This window comes from Symphalangus syndactylus, chromosome 8 (assembly GCF_028878055.3).
Source record: "Symphalangus syndactylus isolate Jambi chromosome 8, NHGRI_mSymSyn1-v2.1_pri, whole genome shotgun sequence".
NCBI lineage: Eukaryota > Metazoa > Chordata > Mammalia > Primates > Hylobatidae > Symphalangus > Symphalangus syndactylus.
Window position 1 is genome coordinate 136156978 of NC_072430.2, and position 7769 is coordinate 136164746.

A 7769-nucleotide genomic window follows, 5' to 3' on the forward strand; every position below is an offset into this window, starting at 1 on the left:
ACCACGCCCAGCTAATTTTTGTATTTTTAGTAGAGACAGGGTTTCGCCATGTTGGCCAGGCTGGTCTCGAACTCCTGACCTCAGGTGATATGCCTGCCTCGGCCTATCGAAGTACTGGGATTACAGGCATGAGCCACTGTGCCCGGCCAGATCTTGGTTTTGAATGCTGTTCTCAATAAAAGGCACCAAGACTCCGGGAGAAACGAGTATTTCCAGGGCTATGGCAAGGAAAATACAAGTTGAACTTCCAACATCTTTTATTTTTTTTATTTTTTATTTTCTTTTTGAGACGGAGTCTCGCTCTTTCACCCAGGCTGGAGTGCAGTGGCGCGATCTCGGCTCACTGCAGGCTCCGCCTCCCGGGGTCACGCCGTTCTCCTGCCTCAGCCTCCCGCGTAGCTGGGACTACAGGCGCCTGCCACCTCGCCCGGCTAATTTTTTGTATTTTTAGTAGAGACGGGGTTTCACCGTGTTAGCCAGGATGGTCTCGATCTCCTGACCTCGTGATCCGCCCGCCTCGGCCTCCCAAAGTGCTGGGATTACAAGCGTGAGCCACCGCGCCCGGCAAGCTTCCAACATCTTGCGGAGCCAAAAGGCAAAGCCTCTGACAAGCTGTGGGGAAAGTCATCAGAGGAACATCAGCATGGAGTGGACGGTAGAGGGAGGGGACAGCCTGCGAAGCCTTCAGAGAGGAGGGAAATGAGAAGAAGGAGACTTCACGGGCGAGGAAAGGGTGGCGGTGTCAGATGTTGCCGAGATTAAGATCAGATCTAAAAACCATCTTTCTAGAAGCCTTTGCTGCAGATGTCCCTGGTGTCCTTGAGAAAAGAGTTTTCATGGGGGGTGAGGAGGCGCAACAGGTGTCACAGGTGCACGGAGGAGTTGTAGATGAAGAACGGCAGTCAGGGAATTGGGGGACCATTCCAAGACCTTTGGCTGTGAACGGAAGGAGAGGGCAGGATTGGAAGGGGGCACATGCTCAGGAAGAGGCTTGGTTCTGGATTCTCTCAAGAACATGGCAGCCTCAACAGGAGCCAAGGGCAGTAGAGACAGGCTAGCCGCTCAGCCAACCCATTCCCTCTTCTTCCTGGATGTGTAGCTGCAGCGTCTGCCCAGCCTCTTTGGGACTAGAGGTGTGGCACAGGACCATGAGTGGTGAAAACATATCTAGGCCTGGCCTGCACCAAGTGCTCCCACTGGATCCTCCTTGTTCTCTCCTATCTACTTGCTGAATGAAGATCTTTCCAATGACCCAGAACAGGACAGAGGAACAAACAGAGGAAGCTTGGGTCCCCAGATGACCACAGAGAAGGCCATCTGCCCAGGAATACCCCATTCTGAATGTAGCATGAGTGAGAAACAAACATTTACTGTGTTGCACTGCTAAGAACTGGGGTCCATCCACTATAGCAGGTAGAGTTAACCTAATAAACTGGTTAAGGACATTCTTGTACCTCCATGCAATGGAGCACTATAGCTATAAAAACAAAGGGAGCAGCTGTTCATTACAGATATGAAATGATCTCCAAAATACTTTCAACGACAAAAAGGCAAGGTACAGGAAAATGTGTTATAGCTTGTTGCTTTGTGTCAAAAATCGGTAGGAGGCCGGGCGTTGGTGGCTCACACCTGTAATCCCAGCATTTTGGGAGGCCGGGCCAGGCGGATCACGAGGTCAGGAGATTGAGACCATCCTGGCTAACACGGTGAAACCCCGTCTCTACTAAAAATACAAAAAATTAGCTGGGCATGGTGGCACGTGCCTGTAGCCCCAGCTACTTGGGAGGCTGAGGGAGGAGAATCGCTTGAACCCGGGAGGTGGAGGTTGCAGTGAGCAGAGATTGCACCGCTGCACTCCAGCCTGGGTGACAGAGCAAGACTCTGTCTCAAAACAAAATCAGTAGGAAAAGAATACATAATTCCTTGTCTTGAACAGTGGAAGACAAGAAGAAGCCAGTAATATTGGCTCCTTCTATACAAAGGAGCTGGGTAGCTAGAGGATGAGTGGGAGACTTCCATTTGTACCTACTGAATTTTGAATAGTGTCAATTTTATACATTTTTAAAAATAGACATATAAAGGGAGTGTGCCAGAGATGTGGGCATATTATTACAAGAGCCAGTAGAAACAAAATTTCTAAAAACACAGAGAGAAAGCAGACAGCGGATGGAGGGAAGTCCTTGAGCCCTTGAGGGCAGGGGATGGAGAGTGGAGCGTAGGGAGAAGGAGCTGCCACGGCCGGGAAGAAGGCCACTGAGGACAGGAGGCAGGACGCTGGAGACGTCAGAGCAGGCAAGCGTGTAGGGTGAGTATATGGGAGCAGGAAGGTGGTGGGGAGGTTTTTTGCAAATGGCTTTTATCAGGAGATGAAGTTACCTAATAAAAATGAGATGGTGGCACTGATTCCAGGGAAGAACAGGAGGACAAGGGAAATAAAAGCTTGTAGGGGAGCACTGCTGGCCCAGATAAGACTGGAGCCACGAGCTTAGAATGAAACCAAGCTGCCCCTGAGGTAGGGTTTCTGCTAGCACCCCAAAATAGGGGAGGAGCATGGGACATATATTAATTGACTCAGGACAGAAATTTCTATGGAGCAGGTGACAGAGGGGCTGGGAAGACCAGAGATTTAGGGATATTGGCAAGAGTGGTAAGTTGGTCCATGTGGGATAGGATGCATCCAAAAGGAGATTTTGAAGGGGACTGACAGATCTGGGAGAAAGTAGAGAAATCAGAGCTGGAGATGTTATTGAGGGGAAAAGAACCTAAGAATAGTGCAAGCAACTGAGAGTGAGGAGTTCCATTCACATTTTCACAGGTGAAGGAACATTTACTTTTTTTTTCTTGAGAGTTTTGCTCTTGTTGCCCAGGCTAGAGTGCAATGGCACAATCTCAGCTCACCGCAACCTCCACCTCCCAGATTCTAGTGATTCTCTTGCCTCAGCCTCCCAAGTAGCTGGGATTGCAGGCATGCGCCACCATGCCCGGCTAATTTTGTATTTTTAGTAAAGATGGGGTTTCTGCATGTTGGCCAGGCTGATCTCAAACTCCTGACCTCAGGTGATCCACCCACCTTGGCCTCCCAAAGTGCTGGGATTACGGGAGTGAGCTACCGTGCTAGGCCCCACCTATGGACTTTTTTTTTTTTTTGATACGGAGTCTCGCTCTGTCTCGCCCAGGCTGCAGTGCAGTGGCGCGATCTCGGCTCACTGCAAGCTCCGTCTCCCAGGTTCACACCATTCTCCTGCCTCAGCCTCCCAAGTAGCTGGGACTACAGGCACCTGCCATCACACCCGGCTAATTTTTTGTACATTTAGTAGAGACGGGGTTTCACTATGTTAACCAGGATGGTCTCGATCTCCTGACCTCGTGATCCACCCCCCTCGGCCTCCCAAAGTGCTGGGATTACAGGCGTGAGCCACCGCGCCCGGCCCCACCTATGGACTTCTTAAAGCAGGTAAACACCTGGGACCTGAATATCCAGGACCAGCTGGGAGGCTGAGGTCCCAGGAGTAGGGATGGAAAGAAGCCCATGAGCCAGGGGTCCAGGCTCTTTAACAAATACCAGATAGCTGTAGGGACCAGCCCCACAGGGTCGGTGGGTTTTTCTCCCCATGTGCGGAGATGAGAGATTATAGAAATAAAGACACAAGAAAAACAGATAAAAGAAAAGACAGCTGGGCCTGGGGACCACTACCACCAAGATGTGGAGACCGGTAGTGGCCCCGAATGCCAGGCTGCACTGATATTTATTGGATACAAGACAAAGGGGCAGGGTTAAGGAGTGTGAGCCATCTCCAATGATAGGTAAGGTCACGTGCGTTACGAGTCCACTGGACGGGGGCAGGCAGCCAAGGCAGAGAGAGAGAGGAGAGAGAGAGACAGCTTACGCCATTATTTCTGCATATCAGAGACTTTTAGTACTTTCACTAATTTGCTACTGCTATCTAAAAGGCAGAGTCAGGTGTACAGGATGGAACATGAAGGCGGACTAGGAGCGTGACCACTGAAGCACAGCATCACAGGGAGACGGTTAGGCCTCCGGATAACTGCAGGTGGGCCTGAAGAGGTGGAGGAGTAGAGTCTTCCCTAAACTCCCCCGGGGAAAGGGAAACCCCCCCCCCCCCCACCTTTCCCGGTCTGCTAAGTAGCGGGTGTTTTTCTTTGCCGCTAGACCATGGTCTGCTTGGCAATCAGCGTCTTCCCAGACACTGGTGTTACCGCTAGACCAAGGAGCCCTCTGGTGGCCCTGTCCAGGCATAACAGAAGGCTTGCACTCTTTTTTTCTTTTTCTTTTTTTTTTTTTTGAGACAGAGTCTCGCTCTGTCACCCAGGCTGGAGTGCAGTGGCGCGATCTCGGCTCACTGCAAGCTCCGCCTCCCGGGTTCACGCCATTCTCCTGCCTCAGCCTCTCCGAGTAGCTGGGACTACAGGCGCCCGCCACCACGCCCGGCTAATTTTTTGTATTTTTAGTAGAGACGGGGTTTCACCGTGTTAGCCAGGATGGTCTCGATCTCCTGACCTCGTGATCCGCCCGCCTCGGCCTCCCAAAGTGCTGGGATTACAAGCGTGAGCCACCGCGCCCGGCCAAGGCTTGCACTCTTGTCTTCTGGTCACTTCTCACTATGTCCCCTCAGCTCCTATCTCTGTATGGCCTGGTTTTTCCTAGGTTATGATTGCAGAGCAAGGATTATTATAATATTGGAATAAAGAGTAATTGCTACAAACTAATGATTAATGATATTCATATATAATCATATCTATGATCTATATCTAGTATAACTATTCTTATTTTATATATTTTATAATACTGCAACAGTTCATGCCCTCGGTCTCTTGCCTCGGCACCTGTGTGGCTTGCCACCCACAGATAGGGAGCCAGGTGCAGTGGCTCATGCCTGTAATCCTATCACTTTGTGAGGCCAAGGCAGGAGGATCACTTGAGCCCAGGAGTTTGAGACCAGCCTGGGCAACATAGCAAGACCCCATTTCTACAAAAATTTTAAAAAACTAGCTACGGAGGCACATACTTGTGGTTCCAGCTCCTTGGGAGGCTGAGGTGGGAAGACGGCTTGAACCTGGAAGGTCGAGGCTGCAGTGAGCTGTGACTGCACCATTGCACTCCAGCCTGGGCAAGAGTGAGATCCTGTCTCAAAACAAACAAACAAACAAACAAAAACAACAAAAAAGCCAGATAGGGTTCTAGATGACCAGAGCTGAGTGGGGAAGGGTAGGGCCAGATGGCATGAGCCTCCGAGGAGCCAGAAGTCAGATGAGTGAGAGTGCAGCTCTGAGACTGACTGCTTCCACTCCTACAGGAGAATGCAGCTGAAAGCAGAGCTTGGGCCTGTGCCTCGCTCACCCAGAGCCAAAAGGCTCAAGCATAATGACCTGATGTTCAGAGGCCCCTTGCCTAGCCAGTCTCCCCATCCCTAACCCCAACTTTGATCTCCATGCCTGGGCCCTCTTCCCACTGCCCTGCCTTGTCATCGGCTGCACTGTCGTCCTCAAAGTCACTCTGTACCTTTAGTCACTCATCCTTTCCAAAATAGTCCCCAAGTTTCCTCTGCAGAAGAGCCTGGCCCTGCCCTGCCATCTCACTCATCCTCCAGAGGCCTGTTGTGAGTGCCCACTTGGTCCTCACCACCGCACTGTCACCCACATTTATAGTCAAGTCTCTCTTATTAAAGGAGGGAATCTGAATCTGGGTTTGCCGGCTAAGTTGGCTTTCTCAGAGGCTACCAGAGCCCCAAGACCTCACCGCCCTGCCCTAAAGCCACTCCGTCTTAATCTCTTTGCTCTGCTGTGGCTGTTGGAGCTCAGCTTCACACTCATTAGCAGTCCCAAGACCTCTGCACTGAGGCTGTCCTGAGGATCTCCAGAGGTGAGATCTGCCTTTCCTTCCTTCCTATGAGCCTGGCAGGAAAGAAGAGGGACCCTACATTGAGAAATCAACTCAGCCATGCTCACATGTTGCTGAGAGAACTCACCAGCTAGCAAAGCCCATCAGTGCACTCCTTGAGGAATCAAATAAACACAACCTGAGCCTGAAGACTGAGAGCTGTTTAGGGCTTACTGTTGAGTGGGGGAGGGAGGGCAGAGAGCAGGATACACTATGGTCCATCCATAATGTGTTCAACCAAATAAAATCGCACACTGAAAACTGAAAGAAGGCCAGGCGTGGTGGCTTACGCCTGTAATCCCAGCACTTTGAGAGGCCGAGGCAGGCGGATTACCTGAGGTCAGGAGTTCGAGACCAGCCTAGCCAACATGGAGAAACCCTGTCTCTATTAAAAATACAAAATTATCCAGGCATGGTGGCAGGTGCCTGTACTCCCAGCTACTCGGGAGGCTGTTGCAGGAGAATCGCTCGAACCCAGGAGACGGAGGTTGCGGTGAGCCAAGATCGTGCCATTGCACTCTAGCCTGGGCAACAAGAGCAAAAGTCTGTCTAAAAAAAAAAAAGAAGAAAGAAAATTGAAAGAAAGCATGCCTAAATATTTACAGGACTTACCTCTGCTGAGATTACAAGTATTTTCCCAAAATTTCTTCCTTTTTTTTTTTTTTTTTTTTTTTGAGACAGAGTCTTGCTCTGTCACCAGGCTGGAGTGCAGTGGCGCGATCTCCACTCATTGCAACCTCCACCTCCCGGGTTCAAGCGACTCTCCTGCCTCAGTCTCCCAAGTAGCTGGGAGTACAGGAACCTGCCACCAGCTAATTTTCTGTATTTTTAGTAGAGACGGGGTTTCACTGTGTTAGCCAGGATGGTCTGGATCTCTTGACCTCATGATCCACCCGCCTCAGCCTCCCAAACTGCTGGGATTACAGGTGTGAGCCACTGTGCCCGGCCCAAAATTTCTTTATAATATCCAAATATTCTACAATAAGTATATATTACTTTTATAATTAATTTTTTTTGAGACAGAGTTTCGCTCTTGTCACCCAGGCTGGAGTGCAATGGTGTGACCTCAGCTCACTGCAACTTCTGCCCCCTGGGTTCAAGCGATTCTCCTGCCTCAGCCTCCTGAGTAACTGGGACTACAGGCGCCTGCCACCACGCCCAGCTGATTTTCATATTTTTAGTAGAGACCGGATTTCACCATGTTGGCCAGGCTGGTCTCAAACTCCTGACCTCAGGTGATCTGCCTGTCTTGGCCTCCCAAAGTGCTGGGATTACAGGTGTCAGCCACCACGCCTGGCTAGACTCATTTTTTAAGATATGGCTTCTACAGTAGTAAGTAGACATCTCGCTATGTCAGTGGAAAAACACCGTTTGAGTCACAGACCTAAGACTCTGCTGGCAGCTACAGGCCTTCTCCCTGGAAAAATGCTCATCTGCTCTTTCACACATCGACACCCCATTGTGCACTCCCCTCGGTGCCCCAATGCCAAAGGAACAAGCATCCCTGCCTGTAAGAGGCAGAATGTTTCTGGGCCAGCCACACTGACTGTAAGCTGACCAACAATGTTGGAACTTCAAAAGAAATGTGTAAATCCAAATAGAAGCACCACAAAAAAGTCCAGAGGCTAGTAATGGCTCTGACACCCAGCCTGTACAGGAAAGGGGGTTAGTTACCCTGGCCTGAACCCCAAGATGACCATGGCAGGTCTGTCGTGCTTAGGGATAGGGTCGCACTAGGTGTCCAAACATTCAGTTCATCCAGCTGACTCCTTTGTTCACATCCCAGGCTCACAAGTGCCTTTAAGAAAAATGTGGCTTCTTTTAGGACAGAGGTTTATAAACTTGAAAAAAGTCCAGAAAGGCAAGGTGT

At 50.3% G+C, this 7769-nt stretch overlaps 1 long non-coding RNA gene across 1 annotated transcript; it reads right to left on the minus strand.

The window, feature by feature from the left end:
• Positions 1-3659: 3659 nt before the first annotated feature.
• LOC134737387 (uncharacterized) lies at positions 3660-5372 on the minus strand. Its single transcript, XR_010122266.1, has 2 exons — positions 5028-5372; positions 3660-3830 (listed from the first exon to the last, which is right to left on the minus strand). It is a non-coding gene; the product is annotated as an uncharacterized lncRNA (long non-coding RNA).
• Positions 5373-7769: the final 2397 nt, after the last annotated feature.